The 13,065-nt window shown below is 42.2% G+C and overlaps 1 protein-coding gene across 6 annotated transcripts in view; it reads right to left on the bottom strand.

The window, feature by feature from the left end:
* TBCK (TBC1 domain containing kinase) overlaps nucleotides 1-13,065 on the bottom strand; it is a 148,061-nt gene that overhangs the window by 17,216 nt on the left and 117,780 nt on the right. For all 6 annotated transcript variants that reach the window (XR_014584151.1, XR_014584152.1, XR_014584153.1 and 3 more), the window contains exons 28-30: nucleotides 9,835-9,979; nucleotides 3,027-9,295; nucleotides 75-334 (exon numbers count right to left, since the gene is read on the bottom strand). The gene's annotated coding sequence lies outside the window, so the exon portion shown is untranslated. The remainder of the gene's footprint in view (nucleotides 1-74; nucleotides 335-3,026; nucleotides 9,296-9,834; nucleotides 9,980-13,065) is intronic.

The raw sequence follows: 13,065 nt of genomic DNA, 5'->3' as shown, positions 1-13,065 counted from the left end.
TCAAGCAAACACAGTGAGCCAAAGCACAAGTGAAGTACTGCTGCCCATCCATGTAACGATAACATTTTTTGTACCTGAAAGGATAACATTAGTTACGTAAAATGAGCAAGGGGCACCAACATCAGCCATTCCAACAATCATGCTGTTCCCTTCATCTGAGGAGACGGCAGACAAATTGGGCGTGTGACTTTGCTTGTAATTCTAATGAAAGCACGACGTCCTTATCAGCCTGGGGTCCTCTTGCTGCAGCGCGGTGTTCAGAAGCACAGAACAGCTAGCTGTTCCCTCTCCTCTGTACTTGTTCCCTGGTTTAGAACCCAGACCAACAATTTTTCTAAGAATATGTAAAGATAAAGATGAAAATTAGGACAAATATCTCCTTCCACTGACTTCGCCCCCTGAACCCTCATCAAGCTCCTCAGTAAGCAAGGTCAGACCCCATCTATTTTCTATTCATGAGCACAAGTTATTTCTGCTTGCCCACAATTTCTGCCTGGGGAGGGCACTCCCAAGCAATCAACCTTGCACTCCCAACTCCTGACCCCATTCCTTTTCTCCCCTCCTCTTACGCATCCCGGCCTCCTGCCCATTTTCAGCTTTTTGCTGCCCAAGCCACGAGAAGAGGCAGTGGCATCGTGCCATTATGCAGAAGAAATTGCCTCCTGCCGTGGCTGCTACCTGCCAGAGCATGTCTGCAGCTGTCTGCCCTCCTGGAGCAAGGCCACGGGATGCGCGAGCTCCGGAGCAGCCCCTCCTGGCTCTGGTTTGTATCTTGCCACGCTCCTCCTGTTACTGCAAGGGAGCCAAAAAGCCTCTTTTAAGTCAAAACCTAACTTACTGACACAAAAACGAGCACAGCAACTGGAAACAGTGCAGTGCTCATCTGTATTTTGGAAAGTTAAGAGATCTCCTGCACGTTACTGCTCTTTTCCCTTCGCATGATGAGTCCATCTTCAAACCCTGACCTAAGAAATACAGTGAGATCCATGCAGAACAAGATACAGTGGGATCCGTGCAAATCAGAACTTCACCCTCCCTCCTGGAGCTCAGCTACTGGCTTCAGAGACGGCAGGACTGAGCTTCGTGTTACTGCTGTGCTAGAAAACACATACATTCAGCTATTAGCAGAGTTACTGTACAGGTTTTAGTTCAAATGGCTCTCTGCTGGTTTTTCATCAGTTGATGAATTCCAGCTTCATTCCTTTACTCAGAAGTAACATTTAATCCCTACGTGTATTAGAATTACAAAATTTACTGTTTCTTCCACACCAGACTTAAGGTGAAAATAGGGTTGTAGAGCTCTCTAAAACTCAGCATTAGTAATTGCTGCAGGAGGAAACAACAAACTAACAAAAACTTGTCTACAACTTCGGGGTTCAGAGGGCATGAGGGAAGGACTTCATTCAACAAAAAAGCCCCAAATTCCAAGAGAAAGAAGTAAACATTTTTTTTTCCTTGAGTCAATATTGCTTACAATATTTCCTGTGATTTGTCTACATTTCTAGACCCTTTATTTGTTCTCCTGGACATTGGGAATAAAACCCCAAATCATCTCTTGCCCCTCTGAGCGAGCTACAGTGAGGTACGGCAGACGGCAAGCTGAACGTGCCTCTTTCTTGCATCTCTATTTGTATGGAAGGAACTGCATAAAAATGACAGAAATATATTCATGTATGTGAGGGCAAGGAGGGCAGGCTTGCTCTGGCAGCTAGCAGACATGCCAGGACGTGCAATTTCTTCTTCAGAACGGCACGGTGCAGCCTTACCCATGCTCAAGGATTGCTGGAGGAGCGCTGCCCTAAGGAGCAACCTCCTCCTGCAGCACTTTCCCCCTTGCCGCAGGTGCAGTCCCCCCTGCTCACACAGGAGCACTTGTCCTGACACTCGGCCAGAAATTTTGCTTCAGCTAATTTGAAGCCCGTTCTCCCGGGAGACCACAACTTTATACGGTTCGGGTCCCATCGTAATAGTCTGGCCAAATATAATTCCTGCAGCTCTTTTGATCTCCCCCAGTTAATCAAACATCTCAGTTTCCAAGCCGTTTCAATGCCTTGCACATACAGCAACCTCCTCCTTCTGCAGCCAGCTGCAGAGCGCCCGGCAGCATTACAATCACGGATGGTAGCGAGGTGCCACCACTAATAAGAGCAGGAGGGCAGGCAGCACAGGGTATTGTCATGCAGAGACGTGGCTGGGTCAGCTTTAAAAAAGCTGCTCTGGCAAGAAGGCAGTGCAGTGCTCAGACAGGGATCACCAGTGGAGGACAGGTGCCTGTCTGAGTTTCCTGTGGCTATTGCTTCTGAAATTTTAACTAGATAAGGTCTGTCTGTGCTGTGCTGCAGCATGGGCACGCTGTTTTATTACCAAATCCATTCCCAGACATCATATTACAGTCATCTGCCTGCTCTCTTCATGGCACAGACGATACTCTCCTGCAAAAGCTTCCACCACGACTTTGAATGTCTCAGGGTTTAAGCACACCCAAAGCCCACAGTCAGTCCGTTCAGCTACATCCCTCGCTCCCCTTTCAGCCTGCGATCAATCTGTTTCCCACAGCCTGGGGGAATCAGAGGCACGGACTGCTACAGCAGGAAGAAAAATAAGATGAACAAGAAACAGAGGACAAATAACATCCAGTTAATGCACGTAAACCGTCACCACCAGTATCCTACCTCTTTGTTAGACACGTGAAATGTTAAATTTCCCAATTTCCCCTATTATCATACAGTTGCACAGTGACATTTTGTATTAAAAAAAGTAACGTAAATCGTATCACGGCTGGTACCGTATAATTTAACAGAACGTCACAGACTGCACAACGACTAGCCAGGCAATGACTTCTTGCGTGACACTTCAGCAGTGTTTTGACAATGTGCCAAAGTCTGACAGTAGCCCTGGATTACTGCCTTTGAGCGGTGCCTCTAGGCTGCTCTTCTTGCACACTATTCATCGCTGTCCTATTGTTAGCACCAGCATGCTCTAAATGCCACACACTGAGTTTTGGATCAGGGTGTGTTTCACAGTACCTTTGCAAGTGATGGCACACAGCAGAGGGAGAGGTGTCATCTGGCTCTCAAATTAGAAAACACCTAAAAAAAATGATGGAGGAAATCCTGTGCCATTATAATATACCAATTGCTTTTGAAAAGTCGATAATGTCCAAATAGATGATGCTATAATAAACTCTTTTACTGTGTCATATCGATCCATGAGCTACCTTATACCAGCTGCTGTACAGACAGAGAGATTTCTATTCAGAGGGATCCCGCTTGTTATGTCAGTTGCTTAAACAGACAAAAAACCCCACACTGTGTTTTCATCCCTTCTCAGGATGTTTCACCTGAACAGGCTCCTCCTCAAACAGCTGTGTTAGAAACTACTTGAACCTTGCAACAACCTCCTAACAGTGGCAAAATATCCACATGAAATAACAGCAAAATATCCACATGAAACTTCTCTCTCTGACAAATTTCGCATAGACTACTGACAACGCTTAAGGTAACGCTCTCTTCATTCATCATTATAGAATTGTTTGTCTCCAGAGTGGAAGTTTTATTTCAGGACCTGCCAAGGCTAATAGGCAGGATAAATACTCTCCTCACTCATGGCCTAGTGGGAACTCTCTTAAGCACCTCATGTTTGCTACGTGATACCTAGGAAAATGTGACAACCGACATACCATATGCTAAATGTCAGTCTTCAGAATGAAAGCAGGATTTGACTTCAGCTGCTCACTGTTCTTACCCTCCTCTGATCCTGGAGAGAAGTGATCCTCTGTAAACCTGAGACACTTTGACTTGAGATACTAGAGAAAAGAAGTCAGTATTAGTGGAGTTGTCAGCAGAGTTTTAGATGTACCTGTAATGTCACACCAACCTCCTCCAAGAAGGGTTAAATGACAGGAAATGAAAAGGAAGGGAGAGAGACAGAGAGAGAGAAGGAGAGAAAGATGAAGAGAAAGCTGAAAAAAACCCCAAACCCTCCACTCCCAGAAAAACTTAACCACTAATTTTTTTTTTAAGATTAATTTTCATAAAGTTATCCTTCAGAATACGTTCCCTAAGAATTATTTTTCACTTAAAAATGGATATATATTTAATAACAACAACAACAGTGTTTATCTTTGTTATCACTTTGCCAGGGAAACTCTGGGCCACTCCAAACGAATCTGTAAATTTTCATTGTGGTTGGCCTGAAAGAGTATCTGCCCTGATAAAGTGCAACAACATATTTTGTGGAAATTTAACTACTGCACATTTTACTTGGCAAAAAGGTGGAATCTCCTAGTAGAAACTGTTTATAATTCCGTAATCTACATACTCCTGAAAAAGCCTTTGTTACTCAGGTAAGTTCATAATGAAAGAGAGCCCACAGATATAATCTGTTAGACTCAGAGAAGAAAATTACTATCTGAAGACACACATGAAGACACAGGCATGAAAAGACACTGTGAGTTTACCTCAGTTGGACTGTGTCTGTCGAGGTTTCTGTCACTTTCTAGAGTTTCACCATCACTACCTCTGGTCCAGCTACTGCTGCCTGCACTGCATAGCTAGAACAGACTAATTGTGTCTAGCAAACTCCGAATCCTGTCCTCAATGTGTCCAACAAACCTCTAGTTAGGGAAGAACTTGCCCGTTTTCATTTTCAGCTACAGTACATGTTATTGAAACTTGACAGAGATGCTGACATCTAAATATGCTTCATATGCCTCTGAGTTCTGACTGCTTTGCTGTATTTCCTGAATACATTATGCCTGCAGTTTTTTCTCTGTGAATCACATACATCATCCATGTCAAAATAAATTTAGCACCTATTAATTTCCATTCTTCTGCTCAAGAAGTTATTCCACACCTCTAACAGACAAGGGCAATGCACTGGCAGGGCATCAGGTTGCTAATCTAGTATCACAAAGGGGGTTACAGTATTTCTCCTTTGCACTGTGTGCAGTCAGCACTCTTCTGACTGCAGGTTTCTGTTGAAATATAAAGCAGGTATATTCTCCTAGTCTTGAAAGAGCTCCTCCCTGAGTTCATGGTCTTATGAACTCATTTCTTCCAGTTTCAAGAGAGCTGCAGTTTTCCTTGTTCTGCTGTAATTGATGAAGTGTTTTTACCCCCAAGAACATTTCACAGGGAAGTGAAACCCTGCATAGAAAACATTTCATAAATGTTGAAAAGCTGTCACCTTTGATAATTCCCTTTTCAAGAGAAACTGCAAAACAAGCATACTTTAAAGGTGCAAAAGACAATTCTCAAGGAAACTAAATCCATGGATCTGACACAGCAGTGGTACAGCTGGCTAGAGCTCCACTTTTTGACTATCCACTTAAAAAAAAAACAAACACAAGATGTTTTCTAGTGTGAAGTAACTCAGTCTCACAGGAAGGCTCTCCACTTGTACAAAACCATTGCATCCTGTCTCTCAGCCAAATTAAACTCAGCTTCACTTTAACTGTATCTCTGATTTACGATTCCTCCTTATTACAGTCAGAGTGGGTGTATTTTTTGACAAGGAAGTACTGGCACAGCCACAGAGAAAATGTACTTATCATCACACTTCCACCCTGACACCTGATTAAAGCAAAAGCTGGATCAATTAGTCATTTTCTTGTTTTAGGAAACCAGGTGGTCAGCACGAGCTCTCGAGCATCCAGACATCATTTGACACCGCCACTGCTTGCAGTGAGAGGCTCTCTCTGCAGGGAGAGGCTACTGATCTTGCCCAATGCGTAAATGATACTTAACTTCTTCTCCAAGAGAGGCTCTTAATTTAATTAAAATATCTTAAAACAGACACATGGCAAGAATAAAGCCTGTCTGTCATTGTATACAGATTCCCACTGAGTCTTCCTCGAAGGAAAGTGCTCCAGGAGAACCTCTGATGTAGGAGATTCCCAGTCAGCAACTCTGTGACCATTACAGTTGTAGGTACTGGGTTTATATCATCAGATATTTTAATACACAGGTAGATGCATAGTTCTGGATCCCCACAGAAACCACAGGATGATTTAATAATTAGCAGTACTCCATTTCTCTGCCTACAAACCATGATACTTGCAGAGTACTGAGTAGACAGTGCTCACACTCTCCATTTGCTGAAGATTGCAGGTTACAGGTTTATCCCAGAAAAAAATAATGCATTGCATTTAGCAGAACACTGTGAAGAACACCTTTCAGTGAAGGCTTTTCAAATATTAGACACCATGAAACTGTACTGTATTTGTTATTCGAATTATAGTAGCACCTACAAAACCAATTACAACTGAATCTCGCCTAAACAAACAGTAAAACCCATCCATCTCCCAAATGGTATGCTGAAGAGTCAAATCAGACACATGGAAGAAAGAGAAACAAAACTTTAATGAAGACAACTGAGCAGCCTCAACTCAGTGGCCGAGGCCAGAACAAACCTTCCGTCTCCCCAAAACACTTGTTCATGTTGCCTCACTAGTTACAAGGGATGGAGGTGAAGCATACCATCCCCAGCTTGGCACAGCTTGAAAAACAGGATTCTCACAGCTCACACAAACATCAGTTCGTAGCACATAAGGGAACTTCAACATTGCTCTTTAATACCCAATCCATTATATTTCAGGCTCAGGTAGCTCTGTCAAAATCATGGTATCAAATGGCAAACTATTACATCTTCCCACTGACTTGCACTGTAATACACTCCCTGAAATGTATTCAAGAAACGTCATAAATGTGTGTACCCAAAAGCTACAAAAATAATAACCCCAGGAAACAAAACAAAGGAGATAACAATAGCAGAATTCACCACAGGAGCAGCAGCTTATCAGAGCAATGACAGAAAATCAAGTCCTAACAAAGTACAGACGTCATGCAGAACAAACATGACTGCTATCATTGTATTAAAAAAGCAGGAAAGAGACAAATCAAACACTGGAGCATGTAGTCAAGTTTCCTCCTACAGTTCAGTCCTGAAGTTTCTGGCAAAACCCAGTTATTTTCTACCAGCTTCAGAGTCTCATCTCCTAGTGTTCATACAGGGGCAGATCAGATTCAGACAGTTTTCTGTCCGACAATTTTTTAGTTACCATTAATGCTCATAAGAGACACAGGGAATGAGGCACATCCAGAAAAATCCCAGTCAGGAATGCTTCATTTCCCTTTTCTCCTTCTGGGTCCAAATCTATGCTGCTGTGCTTGGCATAAGCATTTACCAACAGGAGACAGTGACCAATTTGGTTCTCAGCTAAAAACATGTAATTATCTTCATTGAGGAAGACCATCAGACTATCTCCCTATTTCAGTAGCAAAATGAACGAACTCGTTTAGAAATACTGTAAACATTTTTGCAGCTATTCACTATCAAGCTTGCTGCACAAATGACAGAAGATTTGCTGCACTCAATTTTAATTGTAAACAAATTATCAAGCCTGATCGTAGGCCGAGAACCACATTTATATCCTCAGAGGTGGCAAAAGAAGAGAAGAGAGGAAATAACTCGCATATTTGGAAACAGAATCTGAGGCTCAGGTGAAAACTGGAGACCTGCACCTCCCACGTTCCTAGTTAGCACCTGGCTTTCAGCTCCACTGCTACCAGAAAATACTGAAGTCTTGCTCAGGAGTTGGATATGAGTCTCAGAGATGGTAAGGGAAACAGGAGGATATGAAAGCTGGATAAAACCAAGAACCCTAGGCCTGACACAAGAATAAAATGCTGCCGTCTGTGATACACCTGGTAATAATAATTTATATGTGTAAAAATAATAACTGAATAATAAATGAAATAGTCGATGGTTGCAAAAATGGAGGCAAAGAAACTGGAAGAGAGACTATGCTACACCACATCAAATAAATTGCTTATTCCTCAAGACATCCGTATGTAATGAGTGCGCTACGGTACACTCCTCACATTAAACGACTGTCCACACAGGCATAAGTACGTATCTGATAATCTTTTCTTGTGCATGAAATGTTCTGCACGGGTTTTGCTGAATGGTTTCTGAGAATCCAAGCTGTTGGCTCACCGAGTGAAAAGCGTGCCTCATTCACGCACGACTGTGCCCGAGGTTTCACAGAGAGGCCATACCTACCTGTGGGTCTCTGCAAAGCAAACATCAGCTTCAGCAAAGGCAGTAAACACAGGAATACCTCTTAAACAAATAATTACACTGGCGCAATACTGGGAGAACGGATGCATTCCAGACTTGCACTCAGTTGAGAGTTTCTGGATAACAAATTTGTTCAGCAACACTTGACATTAATCCCTTTGTTCTTGGTATATATTAAGTTGCTCCCATATGTTTTCCACAGTTAACAGTTAGACTGCGGGCACCAGTCTATTATTACAGGTATTTTTTTTTTTTTATGTTAGAGAACCTTCCATACTGACTGTACACTCTGAATGCCTACACAAACATTTTACTGGACTTTGCAGCTCTCGGGTTTTCCCTTAGCCCTTCTTTCCCTTTGAATGGGTCTGAAGGTCAAACTCTTCCAGGAATACCCAACTGTACCTCCCACCAGCCCTGCCAATATTCTCCAGCCCTACTGATATCTCGAGAGGCCCATGGGGAGCCTGAAAATTCTGCATCTTTAGGATTAAGCTACAATAAACTACCCCCTTTAATTAAGCATAATTTTGTATAATTAATCCATACAGAAAGCATTAATTTTCCTTGCTATCTCAGATTTCCCCTGAGAAAAGCTTTACAGTTCTGGTGATGCCAACGTCTATCGTTATAAATCATCGTACCTTAATAATGCAGCCTGCAAGTACAAAGAGCTTCCCACACACTCCTTCTAATCAAAACAGAAACGCTGCCATACACAGCATACACACGAATCCCAGCCTTAAGCAAAAACAAATCCTGACACAAGACGCTCTGAACAGCCAATCTGTCAGCATCGCTGAGGCTTTCTCCATTCACTGCTTTGGCGTTTCGCGTGTGTCAGCAATCCAGAAATCATCCGCACAAGCCAACTCAACCGCAACCCCAGTGAGTAGGCAGCCTTGTTTCCTAGACTTGCCCTGTTTGGAAAACCATTCCTTAAGTCCTGTTCTTATCTAATAAAATAAAGGCTGTCTTCCCCTTTCATTAAGTGCAGGATTTTGCCTGGCACGCTTAGAGCCGTGCAACAGAGTGTGTGCAGAGATGCTCACCTGAGCACCAGCTTTCTTAATTTACCTTGAGGGAAGAGGAGAAGTCCTCTACCGTAGCAGCAACTTGGGGATTTACTTCATGAAGCAACACCTGCCCTCCCAGTTTTGCTGCTGTGTTGATAACAGTTGCACCAGAGGAGAAAGATAACTCAGAAATAAATCTAAAATAAAGAAAAAGTCATCTCAGGTCTTGAGCCCATGCCACGTACCAAACATTTGTGCATAAGTCAGAGGCTTACACAGTTCCCATAAACAATGTTTCCTCAGTAGCTGATCTTTATGAGACAAGAGATGGACAGACACCTCCAGAAAGATGTCTTCTTCAGATAAACAGAAATTAACTTTGGTCTATGCTGAAACGATTCTTTGTTCTTGCCTCTTGAGTCATGAGTTCTGGATAACCCTAAACCATTTTCCCACAAAGTAAGTCTTTGGTTTATTTCACATGGCATAGCAGCATAATAATGTAACTATTCCCTGTAGCAATGTGTGCTCCAAAAAAGCATAGGAATTACTGCTGATCTGCTCAGTATTCGCTCTTATTAGCTGCCATCCATGCAGGTGAGAGCATCTTTGAGCGGGACTGTGTGCGCAAGGCTAGTTGTTTTAGAGGAGACTGCCATCCATGGCTGTGCTACTACGTCTCAGGAGGAATTGTGTTAGGAAATGTACAGAAAGAGAGAATCTTTTTTACCATTACCTGCTTTGGCGAGGACACTGGCATTATCAGAGATCAGCAAGGTTCACATTCTTCAGTTCAGCCAGGAAATGGAGTTCCAGCATTGACGGGACAACCTGAAGAAATGCAGGAGATCTGAAGTTTGGATTCTCCCTTCCTCCTTCTCCTGCATGAGAGTTTCAAATAGTCCTTTGATTTCAAAGAATTTGCCATTTATAGTTAATTGTTATTATTCCTGGAAGTATGCACTTGTCAAAAAAAAAAGTTACCTACTTGGAGTAACAGCTAACACAATGTACTGTGCAGCCTTCCTAAAAGCACCACCTCTGCTTTCAGGACCATATGTGCACCTAGGAAGACAGGCATGGGAGGCAGGTAAAGAGAGGCTGTGTATGTATATGAAGAAAAAACCTGGGAGCTTACAGGACAGGCTCGGGAAGGAACGAGGGCTGGAAGCTGAGTGAAATGATCAGTGAATGATAATTCTTTTCCAAATCTCACAAATTCGACTGACTTACTGATAAATCTGGGTATAACATCTACATTTATTACCTGTCTTCTGCACGCTCGATCGTTTTCACTGACATGACCTTTCCAAGCTTTTAATCATCTTGATGAAAACAATGTAATTTCAACTTCACTTTTAAAAGTCATAATAAAAAAAAAATAAAATAATAAAAAATAGCTTTTGGTCCAAATACTCTGTCCAAATACTCTTTTCTTTTAAATATTTCAACGTATGCTTGGATAACTGTTACTGCAAGCAAGCACAGCACTACACTGGATGTACCTATGTATGAGAAATTCCACTGTTGTCCAAACTCCATGGTTAGCATAAAAAAAAAGAAAAAAAGGAGGCCACTCAAAAAAGCGTCAAAAAAAAAAAGAGAAAAATTTATAGTTTTGGAGAGCTGTATATGACCAAAGGTTATGAACCTCTCCTGCAGTGAGACTTTACTGTCTCTACTGTGGAGCTCGTGCTGAACTAGACTGGAGATGGGGGAGGATGATAACTTACTGCTTTGCACTCTAGGTGGGGATTGACAGGCAGGCTTTCAGCATCAGCCAAAAAGCAATCAGCGATTACAAATTGTATTGTGTGACAAAGACCATGCTGTGCACATGTGGACTGTTCTGGCTGTAAACCACCTCCTCGCCAAGAGCTAATGAGATAATTTTTCTCCTTGGAGGCTACGCCACTGCTAAATCCAAGAGCAAAGGCAGCTTTCGCACAAGCAGTACCTCCCACAGAGCAGGCCCCCGAAACAAAACATTACCTAGCTGCAGACGGCAACTCAGCAGCTCCAGCCAAGAAAGGCTCCTCCTCTCTCTGACAGTAACTGCTCACAAGTGGGATGTGTTATCTGAACGTCAGCAGTTCCAGGCTCTGTTTGCATACTCTCACGGCTGTTTACATCCCTTCAACACATCTTTGGTGGGTGGCCTTTCTCCACTTTGCTTTTTTATTGCTTCTACCCTCTCCTCTTTCTGTCAAAGTAGCACCATCACTTTTATTATTCTGACTGCTATCCATTAGCCTGATTAAAGCTCTCCAGCAACAGGAGGTATTTTTGATTTTGGTTTAATAAAACAAAATAGCAACACAGCAGAAAGCCCTCAGGTCTCTGAGTGGATTCAGGCAAAGCCTGATGTTTTGATCTTGCCTGATAACTTTTTCCAGCCAGATCAGAATAAAGTATTTAGGGTATTTAGGCCTACACCTAACTTAGAGCTAAGAATCATGACATTATCTTCAACCTGACTGTGCTTCTGATCACCTGCATAAGTATCCTGCTGAATCAGTAAAACAATCTTCATGCCTGCTAATATTTGAACTTGTTAAACTTTCTTCCTAAAAAGCACTCCCTTGTAAATGAAATCTGAAACAGGGGCAGCAGGGACTTTACAGGGATTTTGTAGTCAGCCTGAGAATTCAAAAGGAAAACAGAGGCAGGAGAGATTTTTTTTTTTTTTAATCAACTAAATGAAATCAGTAAGGACAAATCTCGGTAATGAGTGACCCACTTAGGTTTGCACAGAGTGGGTGGTCTGCAAAACAGGTTAACAATTAATACCAGAGGGATGGCGCTGCCAGCATTTCCCACCAAAACCATTTACAAACAGGCTGTATGTAAATCCTGACTTTATGAGGACAAATTTTCCAAGCTCAAGTCCAAATTTTTAAGTGTTTAGCACCCAATGCAAAGGCCAGATTTTCAGGAACTTGAGTCTCATTTAACATAAGGTTCAGATTTTTACAAGTCCTTTGTGTAAGTAACTGAAAACTTCTGAAAATTGGCTACATTTCAAGAAGCAGTTGCTGTTGCATGAAGAAACCTTTACTTAACCTAGGTCATACCAAGCAGGGTACACAGAACACTGGCATGTTTTTGCACAAAACTGCAGCAGTCCAGTGCCGTAATAATCTATCAAGATGTTATACATCAAACAGGTGAGGCTTTGCAACAGGACAACAAAACATTATAGCAATTACTAGGTGTACAGCAGAGATTGCACTAACCCTTAGTGCAGAACAGTGGATTAAACATGCAATGATGTCCACTAACAGGCTGGGGCAAGCATTAAGTCCTTTTCATCTACTCCCTGCATCAGCAAAGACTTGGCCAACTGTATGAAAATTTACAAGGTGAAGTCCTCTGTGCACTTCAAGCAAGAAAAGGCTTATGCCTAGCTAAATATATGAGCCTGAGAATTATGACTTTCTGATCTTTGGGGCTGTCTGCTTGACACAAGTTTTAGATATGAATTTACATAGAGAATAAAACGAACCTCAAAGTTCCTCACGCCAAGTCAAAACTCCCAATTCCTCCTGCCATTTCCCATTCAAATTGGTGAGCCATCCACTGCTGCACTTTCACCTGAGTTGCTTGCTATGGATGGGCAACCACCTTCAAAAACTGTGGAATACAATGCTTAGGGGCTTCTCCTGTATGACTTTGTTCTCACAATACATGTTTGCCTGTGCAATTAGTTAAAAATAAAATCTGAAAACATCAAGCCAAAATCTAAGAAAAATTGTTAGGCATGTTCTTTTGTAATTTGTAACTCAGAACTATGAGATGTTTTTATTGTTGCAACTACAGTAGGGTTGAAAAAGAAATTAGGGTCCCATGTGCCAACAGCAAAGGGTCAGGGATAGTTCTGAAAAGTTCAGAAACTCTTACATGTTTAACAACTGATTTAAGTTCCAGTTCTTGCATTTATTCTGTCTTCGCTTGTCAGTTCCCTGTA

The sequence above is a fragment of the Anser anser genome (assembly GCF_964211835.1).
Source record: "Anser anser genome assembly, chromosome: 4".
Classification (NCBI taxonomy): domain Eukaryota; kingdom Metazoa; phylum Chordata; class Aves; order Anseriformes; family Anatidae; genus Anser; species Anser anser.
The sequence above is the reverse complement of the archived record's forward strand: the minus strand, read 5'-3'. Positions and strand labels throughout refer to the sequence as shown.